This window comes from Palaemon carinicauda, chromosome 28, assembly GCF_036898095.1.
Source record: "Palaemon carinicauda isolate YSFRI2023 chromosome 28, ASM3689809v2, whole genome shotgun sequence".
In the NCBI taxonomy this organism is placed as follows: domain Eukaryota; kingdom Metazoa; phylum Arthropoda; class Malacostraca; order Decapoda; family Palaemonidae; genus Palaemon; species Palaemon carinicauda.
Window position 1 is genome coordinate 93,181,160 of NC_090752.1, and position 17,500 is coordinate 93,198,659.

Sequence of the window (17,500 nt, forward strand, 5' to 3'; positions counted from 1 at the left end):
ACTTACAAATAATATATACTGAGCTCCTTATAACTAGTTTTAAGAAGCCAATAATGTTGAAACGTGATGCCATCCCTAGGTCCAGGGGAATGGCGGTGTATATTAGGACCGAGTACCCTGCTTCTCATAAGTCCTGCTATCAATGTGGATGTTGTGAGATTCAGGTAATAAAAGTTTGTGGCAGGCATAACAACTTTTATTTGTGTTCGATCTACCGGAATCTAGACATGGATGATTCTATCTTCGATTGTCTTCTTACCATTATGGCTAAGATACAAGAAGATGATAGAAAGGCTTCTTTTTTCTTTGTTGGTGATTTTAATGCTCATCATAGGGAGTGGTTAAGTTCTATCTCTCCTACCGATGGCCATGGCTTAAGAGCTTTAGACTTTGCCTCTGCATCAGGCTGTGAGCAAATCATAAATGAAGCTACTCACAGGTCTGGTAATTGCTTGGACTTCGTATTCACCGACTCCCCTGGCGTTATAACTAGTAAGGTTGGTTCTCCAGTCGGGACATCTGATCATGCCATGATTTCATTAGTAGTGAAGACTGAGCAGTCTGTCCCTGATATATCATACTCTTGTAAAATTTATATGAAATCCCAAGTAGACTGGAATGGGATTTTGCATGATCTTTTGTGCTTCAATTGGTCACAATTGAATGAGAATCTAGTCAACATAACTGATAGGCGTATCCCTTCTCGTGTGCTAAGGTACCGAGTGAAGGATAAACCGTGGTTCAATGATGATTGTAGACGTGCTTATTTGGAGAAGCAGGAGGCCTATCACCTTTGGAAGGGTAACAGATCAGATTTGACCTGGAACAACTATACTCAGCTTCGAGCTTTTGCTCAGAGAGTTTATGCATCAACTGAAAAGGAATACAATTTAACCATAAAAGAAACCCTTTCTGGTACAACTCAGGAACATAAATGGTGGTCTACCCTTAAATCTGCACTCTTTGGTGTAGATACAACAGTTCCTCCTTTACTTAAACCAGATGGCTCAGTCACTCACTGTCCAAAGGAAAAGGCAACCCTTTTGGCTGATGTTTTTGACAGTACACAGAGTAATGAAAAACTTGAACTTCCTCATTCTTGTTTTCCTGAGGCTAAACTAACTAGTTTAGCTTTTCGATCTCGTGAGATTAAAGCTCTGTTGATGGACCTTGATGCTTATGGAGGTGTAGACCCAAATGGTATTTTTCCTTTGTTTTTTATAAAGACAGCAGATTTCTTAGCTCCAAAGTTATCTGTTATTTTGCGCAAGTTAGCAAGAAGAGGAGCCTTTAGCACTTGTTGGAGAATTGGTAATGTTACTCCTCTATGTAAATGTGGTTGTGGTAGCTCAAGTCCCACTGATTACCGCCCAATTTCCATAACTCCCATATTATCTAAAGTTTTTGAACGTCTTCTGGCAAAACGTCTTAATAGGTTTGCTGAAGGAAATCATCTATTCCCTAGTTTGCAATATGGTTTTCGTAAAGGCCTTGGAGCATGTGATGCCCTTCTTACAATCTCCAATGCTACACAGAAATCACTTGATTGTGGTCAGGAAGTTCGTATGATTGGCCTTGATTTTAGTGCTGCCTTTGACCATGTTAATCATGAGACCCTTGTTTTCAAACTCAAACAGTTGGGATTGGCTGGGTCGTTTCTTAGCATTATTATTGATTTTTAAAGTAATATATCTCAGAGTTGTTGTTGATGGGCACCATTACTTTTCTTACTATATACACATGACATGTGGTTTGGCCAAGAAAACAAGCTTGTTGCACATGCAGATGATGCTACTCTCTGGGGTTGGTGAATCCCTTAATAGATATCTAGCTAAAATTAGTGCATGGTGCAAATTATGGGGTATGAAGTTGAATCCTAACAAAACTCAAAGTATGATTGTAAGTAGGTCAAGGACGGTGGCTCCTCAACATCCGGATCTCAGTATGGATAATGTTTCTTTAAATTTGTATGACTCTTAAAATTTTAGGTGTGATTCTCGATGGCAAATTTACTTTTGAGAAACACATTAGGTCTGTGTCTTCTTCAATTGCACAAAGAATTGGCTTATTGAGAAAGTTTTACAAGATTTTCGGTGATCAATCTATTCTGAAGAAGTGTTTTAATTCTTTCATTCTACCTTGTTTTGAGTATTGTTCTCCTGTCTGGTGTTCAGAAACTTACAGTCTATTAAATTTCTTATTCCTGATCTAGATATTAATCTTTGGCACCGTCGTTCAATTAGTTCATTATGCATATTGCATAAGATTTTTCATAACTCTGACCATCCTTTACATTCAGATCTCCCTGGACAATTTTATCCTGTTCGTAATACTAGGCAGACAGTTAATTCTAATAGCCAGGCCTTCTCCATCATGAGGCTCAATACTACACAGTATTCTAGAAGTTTTATTCCAGCTGTTACCAAGCTGTGGAATGATCTTCCTAATCGGGTAGTTGAATCAGTAGAACTTCAAAAGTTTAAAGTTGGAGCAAATGTTTTCATGTTGACCAGGCTGACATGGGTCTTTTTATTGTTTATATATGACACATCTGTTTTTGACGTTGTTAATAGTTTATATAGAACATACCTGTTTTGACGCTGTTACTGTTTTTAGAATGATATATTGTTAAGTTATTCTCATCATTTATTTATTTCCTTTTTTCCTTTCCTCACTTGGCTATTTTTCCCTATTGGAGCCCTTGGGCTTATAGCATCTTGCTTTCCAAACTAGGGCTGTAGCTTGGCTAGTAATAATAATAATAATAATAATAATAATAATATATATATATATATATATATATATATATATCTGTGTTAAGTGTGTGCATATACAGTATATACGTATATACATACCTCTCAATTTTAGTCAGCTTCCCATACACTAGGTGTCTTAGTTAGAAAATAAAACGATAGTCACTGTCACTATCACCCTTAAACTTCTGAATCCTGGATACACATTATGCATTAAAAACTAGCCTACCACAATATCAGTCGCTTCATACGTCTAGAGAGAGTACATCGGCAGAGTTTGACTGGTTCAGGGAAGATGACTACAGTATATTTCACGATATTTAAACAAAGATAACAGTGTAAACTTACATTAGAATACCTTTATCTGATAAGCCTTAAATCTTAGTATTTGAAAAAGCTAGAATTCTGTATTCTACCTTACTAGTGTGGGCTACCGTAGTCGTCAAAAATGCGTCCAAATATTTAGATAGATATGCACAAACATTCCCACTCACAGATTCAACCATTCTCACCCCTCCCCCTTTTTTTGACTACAGCCCAAGTTTGGCATTTTATAGAAGAGTGTGGTTCCGAATGTACCTCTCGGGGTAACTCCCTTTCACCATATACTGTGTACACACACACACACACACACACACATATATATATATATATATATATATATATATATATATATATACATATACATACATAAACCCTGTCACTTTCTCCTTATCAAATAGGAGAGATATTCCCCGTACACATCAATGTCAAGAGGGGGGGGGGGGGCGCAGTGTCACTTCTACGTCATAGATGCCATTCTCGTTTCTTCAACAATGTTTACAGAGGAAAGATAAAACATCATTATCAGTTTAAGTCGGCCCGTGCGGATAAAGGTGAAATTTAAGAGCAGTTTAGTATAACATTCGCCCTTATGTCCCGACGTATCTTTTCCCCCGTCTCTCGATCTAACTATCCAAAGAACCTCCATTACTCCTCGGATCTTTCCAGCCAACCCCTAACCTTATCCAAACTCTTTCTTTTTCCTTCTTTTCATATTCTGCAAGGTCACGTTAAAGATTAAAGTTTTCAGGGTTTAATGTTTTAAAAACCCGAGTGACTACTAATTAACCTAAAAGTTTAGATCTTACGATACAGAAATAACGTGAGATAAATAAAAAAAAACATTCTCTCTCTCTCTCTCTCTCTCTCTCTCTCTCTCTCTCTCTCTCTCTCTCACAAACGAATGCCTAAATGAATGAGAATATCATTATCCTGCTCCAGCCATCTACAAAATTGCCATGATTCACATCCTATATGACATTAAAAAAATCTAATGACTTTTGTCATCAAAGACTGATTTAAAGGGCAAGGGATCTGTTTAATCCAAAGGTAATAGGGTACAGACCCCTAATGAAAGATGACGATAATCAAATAATCCTGATTTCTTGCAGTACACAAAATGATATTCAATTCATTGAGGTTTCCTTTCCTACTACTAATCTATTTAACTCTCACAACTTTATTTCCTTAAATAACAGCTTGATGATGATGATGATGATAATGATGATAATAATAATAATAATAATAATAGTAAAGTCCACCTCTTTTTTCCCCTCTTTTCCGTATTCCTGTTTTCTACAAGCCTGGATTTCAAATGTCATTTGGCTACCCATACCACTGGCGAGTATATCCTAAAAATAGAAAGGATGCTTTTCTGCACATACTAATCAACTGATAAGTTGACAGAACAGGTGGTTCAAGGCCGCACGAGTATAGAAAGTGCAATATCTTTCATCTCGACAAAAAGGTGACAATTTATTTACCTGAAAAAATTAGATAGTATTGTATACAGTTTTTGGATACGGTGAGTGTAGAGTCACAGTTAAAGGATTTGACTTTATTCTAGTTTTATGAAAAGGAAGAGCAAATATACATTAAAAGCAAAATTTCGAAAAATAAGGACAGATTATGTGAATATACGTTCTACTTTCACGTTTTACTCGAAAGAGGGATAAAAGAATATAGGCTGTTACAACTTGAGACAACAATTAAAACATTTTTCTAATCTGATTAAGACATTTATACTATGCAAATACTCCTATACTTCAAGTAAATATAGTTCTCATAAGCTTAACTAAGAAAGCATAAATATCTCGGTTTGAGTTATCAGAACAAAAATATGATTTCCAGAAGCAAATAGTGTTAATAAAACTCTATAAATGAGTTTTAAGCGAGTAATTTTGGCTTAGAAAAACCTCGTTCATAATCTGTCGTCAACTGACTTTAGAATGTCAAAAGAGGTGTAAGATCCACCAGAGGTTCCGCAGTAATGATAACCAAACATCAGTAATAGAGAAAAATCCACAGTAAGAGAAAAAGAAAAAATCTTAATGATCTTGATGAAAACTCAAAACGGTGGTCCTGAGAAGAGAGAGAGAGAGAGAGAGAGAGAGAGAGAGAGAGAGAGAGAGAGAGAGAGAGAGAGAGAGACTGTTTACAAATCATCTTGAAAATGAGAGAAATGAGTAATGGTTTAATACCGATATTGTTGTCGCCTTCTTTTGAAGTGAGTTGAATCCGTGAACGGTTATAAGAGAAAAGTAAGTAAAACGAAATCAAACAAAAAAATAAGAAATAAGAATAGTAGCCACCTAAAACCAACCATTAAGTACATGAATCATTAACATTGTGAGAAACAAAAATGTTTTTATATTTAATTAACACAGAAAAGAATGACATGTCCACTATTAGTTTCACAAAACTTTGCTGGGACTTTGAAGGACAACTCATATACTATTTTCAAGAAGATAGGATCAGGATGTAAGAATTCTTCATAATAAATTAAAACAACCCTATTCACAGAAATGAAGTACAGCACATGGGCGGCAGAAAAAGTGGAAAGACTCGCAAGGAATTAGAAATATCCTTTCCTTAGACCAGATGACCCCGGAGTAGAGGTAGTCAAACACAAATGTTTACCTGGAGAGAAACGACTAACGAGGATGGAGACATTCGTCTCCAGGTCCTTTGGGACCTGATTAAGAGTTTAACCAGTGGAGTCAGTTATGTGATTTTAACAGGATAAGCAAATAACATTTTGAGGAGGAATGCGACTAAGTTTTGATTTTTTTTTTCTAAAAAAATATACAATTATATCCTATGAACTAACAGATCCAGAATCATAACCTCCGGAAAGGCATAGCAGTCAATTGTAGCACCCTTTTCCCTCCCCTATTAATTTTGTATCTTTGTAACTTGAAGAATAGTTCTTTATGATTTAGAAACATCCCATCTTTGCCAACTTAACCTTACAGTGCTGTGTTGTTGCCTACATTTCCCCCCTAACCAATCTGGTCGACTGTCCGAATCTCAGTAGGATAGCAAAATAGATTCAAACAATCATTTAAAGGCCACTCATTAAGGGCAGAGACAAGGGATAATGACAATGCCCTACCTAGCAGTACAATGTCTTAGAGACTGTCCAAATATACATATGATCAGCGCTCAAGACCCCTATCAACCCAAGCAAAGAGCAGGGAGTGCCAGGCAATGGCTGCTGATGACTCAGGCTTGACTGCAGGCTTCTCCAACCCCCAATCCTCAGTCCACAAGGATTTTGCAAACACTTCAAGAAACTATCGAGCTTGACCGGAACTCGAACCCCAGTCAGACGATCGCCAGGCCAGGGGGTTTCCATTTTGCCATCATAACCTAACGTACTCAAACCCAGAGTCAATAAAGATAGGGTCTGTTCCCGAGGCGGACTTTAAACATAGCTCCGCCCCTTATGCAACGTCATCAGCGTCCAGTGTGGCCAGACTGCCACCTAACCCCATACCCTTTCATTGTCATGAGCTACACCTTTCAACCTACATGCACATTACTTATGAAAGATGCCTTCTTATTGCGGTGTTTTCGGTTGCTACAATGTCAGAACTAACTCAAAATGTCAAGGCTTAAGATATTTCAGGTTTTCTCGAGACAAATCAACACAGAAGGGCTGGGTAATTCGTTGCAGACACCAAGACGAAAGTAACGTAAAACATGGCCGGGTTTGTTCCCTCCATTTCCAAGAGGATTTCGAAGATGACGTGAAGTCCCATATACGTGGAGTTCCTCCTAAATGCTTAAAGAGTGCAGGACCTTCTATTATGAGAATATGGAAGCATTTTTGTATAAACCCAATCAACTCGAAAATAGTTTCATTTAAAAAAACATACCAGCAAATAGAGGAATATTTGTTTTTGCAGATCAGCGTCAAAAGCTAAAGTTATTAAGAAACCTTTGCTAAAATTAGCAGTCTTTAGAAAGAAAAGAGACCAGCACAAAGCGGATACTAACTAAGAAAATTAAAAAGAACATCTTTAGAAGAATTGTTTTTTGTCATAAAATATGTTCAAGTAAAGAAGTTTTGTCAAAAAATATTTGTTCGAAGTAGAGACTATCCTAAGATGTGTTTTATTTATTAGATGATTTATTTTTACTTAAAATATACCAGCATATATAATACAGTTTAAGATTCTAAACAAATGCAAATAACCTGGAGCATTTTCCCGGAAACTATCTTAGTCATTTGATTTATGCATTATTTTTATTTTTCTATGAAATTTATATAGTATGCCTCATATGTAAAGTTGTGGTTGGATATGTATATATGTATATATATATATATATATATATATATATAGATATATAATGTTAATGTGAAATTTGCACGAAGTGTGTTCTCTCTACCATATTCTTCAGTGTTTATTCCTTCATTTCCTTAAAATCTATTTGATATGATCCATATACTTTAACATCTTTTTCTGTGGTAAAGTGAAAATGCCGTAGTATTATTTTTACACTGTATCCATAATTTCTATGTATTGTATAAAAATTGGTATTCATAAAGATGTGGAAAATATAATTAACGTATTCTTTATAGCTTTTGTCATCAATGAAAAGAATTGTTCTTAAAAATTACATAAAAACAGAAATAATTAAGTTTTATTAACAATTATCTATAATCTTGAAAATATTTTTAACTGAGAGAGAGAGAGAGAGAGAGAGAGAGAGAGAGAGAGAGAGAGAGAGAGATAAAAAAGAACTAAGTTTTAAAAATCCTCTTGAAGAGAATACAACAAACCAGTATATAGGTAAGCAAATGAAAAGAAAAAAGCAACGAAAAATATAGTAATTATCTGTACTGAATTTGCTATATCTTGGAAATGAAACAATGCATGTTGGATAAATGACACTCTGGGTATTAGACAAACCTCGTGCAGGTAAAATCTTTTTAAAAAATGGAGCTAACACGACATGCAATGGGTTAATGTACAGAAACTAACGACTCCTATGCTGATTCAATGGAAAAAATCGACCAAGCACCTCCAATGACCTTCTCGACATTAACTCCGGTCCCCACCACCTGAGTTGAACACACCCTATCTCAAACCCAAGGCCAATATATATTGGCCTTGCTCAAACCTACCCTTTCCTTTACTTCCGGCGGCGTGTCCTTCCCGTTACAACACCGATCGCGTTAAGCATTCAAGCAATGCTTCTGCCATGGTGTGCAATAAACCATACAGTTTAGGCGAGTACTTTGACTCTGAAAGCATGCACAACTATTCTACAGCCTTACCCTGATCCCTCCCGAAATCAAATCATATCTTAGATATCGTAAATAATTAAGACGACTTTTTATGTAATGCTACTGAAACGTAAAGGGACCAGAATAGTTTCGAAAAACGATTTACAATGGTGGATATTTTTATGGTTACCAGATGTAACCATGTCTTCGAAATGGGTAAAATTCACAGTCAAAATCAGACTGACATCTTCAACGCTACTGAAAACCACCAGAACAAAATTTCCTTTGTGTAACTTTATGTTCCAAGGAGATTGCAGAACTGATTTCATTAGGAAGTCACACATGACTTTCATAATAAAGAGGCCCCCCCCCCCTCTCTCTCTCTCTCTCTCTCTCTCTCTCTCTCTCTCTCTCTCTCTCTCTCTAATGTGTGCTTAGGAGAAAAAAATCACCTTTCTTGTGTCAAATTGACCGTGTTTCCAGGTCAAACATTGGTAAAAATATATAAAACACGAAAAATCAAAGGAAAAACAAAAACTATATTTATATCACAATTGATACATTAGCATTAAAAAGTTGTCATTCTAAAACCTTTTTTTCCTATTTCGATTTACAAAAAATTATCATTTCACACATTTTAAAGAAATTCATGAAAACACAACTGCCATACAACGAACTATAAATCTTTTGCCTTTCTACTTTCCTAATTCTACAATATGTATTGGGTCTTGTCGGAAACCATTCTTAAAAAAATCGAGAAATTCAGGGATAATTATATGAGGTTTATGTGACTATTGGCGGTGAAACATAACATATTTTGAATTCTTAAATAAAGAGGTTTGGAAAAATATTGTATACTAGCGTACGCGATCCGTCAAAATTGACGACTAAGTATTTAGGTATGTGCACACACTCACTCATTACAGAGTCGCAACTAAAACAATCATATACTTTTTTACCTCACATGAGCACAAGGGACTTTACATACAAAAAGCCATATATACAAACACGAGAGAGAGAGAGAGAGAGAGAGAGAGAGAGAGAGAGAGAGAGAGAGAGAGAGAGAGCCAACGTAAATTCAAAAGTGAAGGCATAAACTTGGAAAAAATTCGACAGCGTTCATACTAATAGCAGCAGGGTAAAAACGTCAAAAACGAAAAACCCACCATAAAGAAGAAAATAAAAACGAACAGCAGCAGTCAAAAAAAAAAAAAAAAAAAAAACCCGGGGGAAACTGCGACCTGGTTTTAGCGGTTTGAAGATGACCTTTTGTTTTTCGTTGCTGGCAATGAAGACGGAAGAGACGTGGACGCTGTTCTTAAAAGTTTGCTTTACAGTCATTAATACACGGGAATGGAAACAGATGTAGCTTGGCTGCGGGGGCATAAATCGGGGGGGGGGGGGGCTATTCGAAAAAATATATATATTTCCAACAACCACCCCCACCAAAGAGGGGGAAAACTTCGAAAACATATTTCCCTAGAAAGAAAATGAATAAGATATCGGTAGTTAACAGTTAGTGGACGAATGTCAGAGATGATGGCTGTAATGGAAATAAAATTTCATTTTAAATAAATTATATATATATATATATATATATATAATATATATATAATATATATATATATACTGTATATATATATATATATATATTGATATTGAAAAGATGATAGTGTTAAAAAACCAGGAAATGTTCGGGGTATGACACCCTCAAAACATACCTTCTGCACCAGTACTCACCGTCGACAGGCGCCCGTATAGGAAAGCTTTTTCAGCTCTCGCAACAACCGTTGGGGGACCAAAGGGCTTCGCTCGCCCTCAGGGAAATGACCAGTATCGCTCGCCTTCAACCTGCCGCAGACGGCTCTCCTCGTGAGGTGAACCTACTTCGTGCCCTTTGGATACGCCGTTTACCCGGACCTATACGCGCTGCCATACCTGATGTCGATAGTTTACCCATAAAGGACTTGATGACCAAAGCCGACGCCCTTATGGACAGCCACTCCAAGACCTCCATCAATGCCTCCACCCCTGACGAAGAGGACGCCTATTCAACGTCAACCGAAGCTGACGTGAATGCCGTAGGACATACAAGCCAACCCTGTGACAGGCCGAAGCAGCGAAAAAGCCACCCATCACTCGCTCACGTCCCAACCAACAACTTCTACAGCCACTTACTACCTCCCATCCGCCGCAGTTTTGCTACTACCACTTCAGATTCCAGGCAACCGCGAAGAAATGTGCCAAGGATTGTCAGTGGCCAAAGAGCGTGTAAGTAGGTCATCGCTCGTGGCAGTGGCCTCCTGTGTTTCTAATCTTTTCTCTTTACATGATGCAGGAACGGAGCGTGCAATTTTTGGTAGACACGGATGCTTGTCGTTCTCTTTTGCCAAGGGAACTCTTCAGGACCCAATGTAGTCTGTCTACGTCTGCTGACGTCCCATTGGTAGCTGCCAACGGTGATTACCCACCTCTCGGTTACAAAAACCTCACATTATCATTCGGAAACGGTAAATTTAATTAGAAGTTTCTCATTGCTGACGTCACATTGCCAATCCTAGGTGTGGATTTCCTCTCTCATTTCCACCTTCTGGTCGATGTCCCCCCACCAACGATTGGTCAACGCAGACTCGTACTTGTCGACACCTCTTCAACCCGCCCCCTCCAACCTCACTCTCTACATCAGCGCACCCACGGATGCATACGCCCACCTCCTCACATCGTACCCAGAAGTTTTCCGTTCAGAACTTCGCCAAACGCCCACGGCTCCTGCCAAACACGGTATTTATCACCATATCAAGACAACGGGACCCCCAGTCTACGCAAAATTCTGACATTTGGCACCGGAACGATTGGCAGCCGCCAAACAGAAGTTCACCGAAATGGAGAAAATGGGCCTTTGGTCGTCACCCTTACACATCATTCTGAAGAAAGACGGCTACCTCCGTCCATGCGGGAATTACAGGCGCCTGAACATGCAAACAAAACCGGATCACTAACCCCTCCCAAACATTGCCGACGTGACCACCTACCTGCACAAAGCGAAGGTTTTCTCTACGCTCGACCTCCTGAACGGGTATTATCAGGTGCCTATGAACCCAGAAGACATCCCTAAGATCGCCATCACCACTTCGTTTGGTACCTACAGCTTCAATTACTCCTGTTTTGGCCTTTGCAATGCTGGGGCCACGTTTCAACATCTCATGGATGGCATCTTAGGGGACCTCCCCTTCTGTGATGTTTTGTGGACGACATACTTGTGTTCTCCTCCTCAAAAGAGGAACACCTCCGTCACCTGGGCATCGTGCTCGACCGCCTGCAACAAAACGGCCTTGTAGTCCGGTACAACAAGTGTACCTTTGGCGCCAACGAAGTGTCATTCTTAGGGCACCGCATCACTCCTGAAGGAGTCCATCCCCTCCCTGAGAAGGTAAGAGCCGTTCAGGACTTTCCTGCACCCTCGACCGTCAAAGCTCTGCAGGAATTCTTGGGCATAATATCAACTATCATCAAAGTTTTCTGCCAGCCATTGCCGCCACTCTTGCTCCCCTCTACGCCTACCTCAAGGGCAAGCCAAAGGACACGAAGTGGGGTCCCCTTCTGCAATGCAAAGAAGGCCCTATCAACCGCTGCGGCTCTCACTTTTCCTATTCCACATGCCCCTCTTCTTCTCTCCACCGGTGCCAGCGATGTCGCTATTGGTGCAGTACTCGAGCAGGTGGTCAACGGCTGGCCCCGCCCATTGGCCTTCTTCAACAAAAAACTGTCCAAGGCAGAATCGGGTTATTCTACCTTCGATCGCGAATTGCTGGCAGTGCACTTGGCTGTCCATCACTTTCGCCTTTTCTTAGAAGGTACGCCCTTCATCATTCGCACACACCACATGCCTCTGGTGCACACCTTCACTCAACAGTCTGACGCCTGGTCCGGCCGTCAACGCTGACATCTCTCCGCCGTGGCCGAATACAATTGCACCCTTCGATACGTCCTTGGGAAAATGAATCCCGTTGCCGATGCCCTGTCAAGAAACATGTTGGCTGCCATTCAACTGGGATTGGATTACAACGCCCTGGCTGAACCCCAACGACAGAATCCAGAGTATCAAGCATGTAGGACATCCTGCACGTCCCTACGTTGGGAAGACTTCCCCCTCGAAGACTCCAACACCACCCTCCTCTGTGACGTCAGTACTGGTAGACCGCGGCCTTGGATTCCTGCTCCCATGCGCCAGCAGGTGTTTGATTTCATTCACAGCCTTTCACATCCCCGTGCCGTTCTTCTGCACAGCTGAAGGCGAAGTTCATTTGGCACGGCATTTCAAAGGATGCTAAGGATTTGATCCGCGCCTGTACTTCTTCCCAAACTTCCAAAGTACATCGACACACGGATTTAGGAGTGGGCGCCTTTCCTCAACCTCAGCGTCGTTTCGCACACATTCACATCAACGAACGTTGTAGGCCCCCTGCCCACATCACAAGGCCATCGTTACCTGTTTACCGTAATCCGCTCCACTCGTTGGCCTGAAGCCATTCCCATGGAAACTGCAACGTCCACCCCACGTACATCTGCCTTACTCTCAGGATGGATTGCAAGATTTGGTATCCCTGAGCATATTACTTCTGACAGGGATACCACTTTCACCTCTCAATTGTGGACATCATTAGCGAATCTCCTGGGCATCATCCTACATCAGACGACGACCTACAACCCCGCTGCCAATGGAATGGTTAAAGGTTTTCATCGCACCCTCAAAGCAGTTTTGATGTCCCGCTGCAAGGATTCCAACTGGTGTACTCAGCTTCCCTGGGTCCTCCTGGGACTAAGGACCACTCCTAAAGACGCCCTCAACGACTCGGCAGCTGAAATGGTATATGGCGACCCGTTGGTCGTCCCTGCCGAATTTTTCCCTTCTACAACCTCCTCCGACGATCTCCAGCGCATACGTCACGTCATAGGAAAATTTACTCCATGCTGCCAGACTTACAAGCCCCAGCAAAGCATCACATACCGACAGACTTGCACTCTGCAACGCACGTCTTCCTGCGCAAAGACACTAGCATGCCACCGCTAACGCCCCCTTACACGGGCCCTTTCCTTGTGATCCGACGCAGTCTGAAAGCATTCCTACTAAACATTCGTGGCAAAGAAGACTGGGTCTCCATTGATCATCTAAAACCTGCTTATCTCCTGCCAGATGACCCGCCTACAGTTCGCCTCTCTAGATCAGGGCACCCTATTTAACATGTACAGTATGTCCTTTTTAGGGGGGGGGAGCCATGTACCAACCGTGTGTCACACGATCGTACATAGTACATTTTGCGTATATATTATGCTTGTATCTTCGCTCTTCACTCACACTAAAAAGAACCTTAATAAACATGCCTATTTTTCTTGCCGTTAACGGTGTCGATTTTGAACATGAAATTTCCTGTTGCATTGAGCTTTTGTAAATAAAGGAGAATGTTCTATAATAAACTCACTCAGTTGCTTTCATCCTGTCACAACCTTCTCACGACCCGTCACGCTCGAAACAAGGTGGAATGAAAGAATTTAAAACGTTTCTTCAGAACAGATTGATCACCGAAAATCCTGATAACCGTCCTCAGTTAATCAATTTTTTTGTGCAATTGAAGGAGAAATAGACCGAATGTGTTTCTCAAAAGTAAATCTACAATTAAAAATCATGCCTAAAATTTTAACGGAATTATATATAATAAAAGTGTTCCGAGTACTGAAAACTCACTATTGTTGCCTACTTATTATCATAGTGTGAGTTTTGTTAGGGTTCAACATTATGCCCCATAATTTGCACCATCCGCTAATTTTAGCTAGGTCTCTATTATGGAATCCAGCAACCTCAGATCTACATTCAAGAAATGGAATTGTGGCAAAGGGAGTAGAATCATCTGCATAAGCAACAAGCTTGTTTTCTAGGACAAACACCTTATGTGTAAATAGTATGAACAGTATTGGGTCCTGAGAAACACCTTGTTATTATCTTGGGGTCTTCTCTCTAGTGTTGAGTTCTTTACTCGCGGAATAAAAAACCAAATATAGAACTATTATGAGGCTTTGTCCAGAACTCGTCATCGTGATGTTTTCTAAAGATGTTTCCTTCAGTGTGGCTCACTGCATTCCCCAAAATCAGTGCAAGGGGAATGTATTCACCCCTATCTGTGTCATCTGTTTGTTAGTTTATTCATTTGTTTGTGAACAACTTTACACAAAAACTACAGTACAAATTTTGACCCAAGGCTGAATTTGTAACATTTTCATTAAGTACACCAAAGTACAAGTACGCAGCAGTACTTTAAAAATAATCACAATGTTAAGTAAATGCCAAGTATTTTGTTTGTTAATTTTTTGTTGGTGAACAACATTACGAAAAAAAACTACGGATCCAATTTCAACAAAACTTGGTGGATATGTGGGTTGTGACCCAAGGACAATTCTAGTAGATTTTGGAGAAAATACATCGAAATACAAGTACGCAGAGGAGTTAATAGCCATATAAGCCTGACTGGCTTGGCGAAGGCTTGCTCTCTACTGGGTTGCCCCTCTAGTTTACCAAGTGTTTAGCTCGCGTGCGTAAATCTCTCATCTGACGCCATGCACACAAAAGGACTTTTTTAGAGTCTTGAGTGAACAGACTTAGTATTCTTTAGATATTGAACTGCATCGTCTCGGGTTCGAAGAATCTCCATTAACACCTTCGGATCTATCATCCTTTGATGAAAAGTGATTAACATTTCTTTGCGAATACGTTAATTGATTTTTTTTCTCATTCCCTGTTCGTTAAATTTCTGTTTGACTATTACGACGCCAGGTACCCTGTCAGCATCCATTTCTGCAAAGGAAGCCTTAGGGATAATAAGAGACTGGGATTTTTTGACATGCGATTTTCTTTACTTTATATAGATTAATTGATCTTGTGACGTTAATTGATTTTAATATTATTTGCATAGAAAATTATACAAAACTTGAAATTATGTTGTTATCTTCATTTAAATGTAGGTTACATAATGTATTAAGACAAGTTACTGCAACGTGTCTGCTCTTATTTGCCTTTAATGGTTATGATTTTCATATCTTTCTTCTTTTGTATGGTGGACTAAACAGGTGTGAATATATTTATGAAACTATATTATATTCAGATTTTTTAATATAAATATATATTTATATATATATATATATATATATATATATATATATATAATTTGTATATATATGTATATACTGTGTGTATATATACATATATACATATATATATATATATATGTATATATATACATATATATATACATAAATATATATATATATATATATATATATATATATATATATATATATATATATATATATCCGGAAACGACCATCTCTCACCGTCCTTGGAGTAGTGAGGAGAGGGAATAGTCATACCCTGGGGAGGTGTGTGTGTCTATATATATATATATATATATATATATATATATATATATATATATACACACTATCATTAGTAGGTAAATTTGGAGTAGGCACAAGGAATGACAGAGTAGACATACTTGAAGAATTTTCTGAAAGAAACAGGCTTAAAATCATGAACACCATTTATAAAAAGGAACATAGAAAATGGACACGGAAAAGACCCAATGGAGAAACAAAAAATCCAACAGATTGTATTCTCAGAGAAAAAGTCAATTTCGTTGAAGATGAAAGTGTTAAACAAGTTAAAGTCAGATGGTCATAGAATGGTAAGAAGCAAAATTTGCTTAGATCTAAGGAAAGAGAGAAAAATTAATTTCAAGAAAGAAAATAAACATTCCTATAAGAGAAAAATATCTCATGAATTTAATTTATCAATACAAAATAGGTACTCCCAGATACATGATAAAATGGAAGCAAGTAAAGAAGAAATGAACAGTAATTTAAGAGATAGGTGAAAGAGTTCCAAACAAGATCAAGGAAAACTATCAGAGAAGACCAAAAACCTAATAAAGAAAACACTGGAAATGAGGGTAAAATCAAAGAGAGATGAAATGGAATGAGCAGAACTATCCAAAACAATAAATATACTAAAAATCCAAGATATTCGTAAACGCAATCATACCAAAATTGAGGAATCACTAAAGAAAGGAAGAAAAATCAAATTATATGTAAAGAAGATTTGGAATAGGGCTCCAACAGATGTTTCCTTTAAAGGATGAAAATGGCAATATCATCCACAGTAGAAATGGAGTGATAAAAATTGCTGAGGATTTCTATACAATGCTATACAATAGTGATATAACAAATAATGAAACACCAGAGTCGGTACCAAACGTAACAGTAGAAGAAGTAAAGAAAGCATTAAAAGGCACGAAGAGAGGCAAAGCAGCAGGAAAAGATGGCCTAACAATTAATTCAATAATAGATGGAGGAGATTTCATAACTGGCTCAACTCTACACCAAATGCCTGCAAGAATGCTCTATGCCTACAGCTTGAAGTAACTTTATCATTACACTAATTCACAAAAAGGGAGACACAAATTACCGCCCAATAAGTTTACTCTCCGTAATATATAAAATATTTACAAAGATCCTATTAGGCTGAATAGAAAGATATCTAGACTTTAACCAAGAGAGCAGGCAGACTTTAGAATTGGGTATTCAACAACTAACCATATCCATGTAATTAACCGGCTAATGGGAAAATCAACTGAATATGACAAACCACCATGTATGACATTTATAGACTATGAACAAGAAATAAGATGATGGAACGGAAACATCAATGGAGGAAAATATTGATATAATCTAAATCTATTATAATGGAAAAGAAAAATTTATGGAATGACAAACTTGAATCATATGAAAAAAAAAAAAAATTGGAATGAACGCGCAATTGTAATGAGAGGAAGCTAATCTGATACTGAATTTAGCATTTGTTCAAGTTGCAAGAAAATTAATACACTAATCTATCCTTCTCCATCATAAGGATTAATACAAGACATTAATCTAGAACTTTTATTCCCGCTGTGACCAGACTGTGGAATGCTCTTCCTAATCTGATAGTTGAATCATTGGAACTTCAGAAGTTGAAATTTGCTACAACTTGAACTGGTTGACAAAAATGTTGTTTCATAATCTATATGTGACTGATCTATTTCACAGTTGTTACTGATATCAAATTATCATATAATTTTTTTCCAAATAATTTCTCTAACATGGC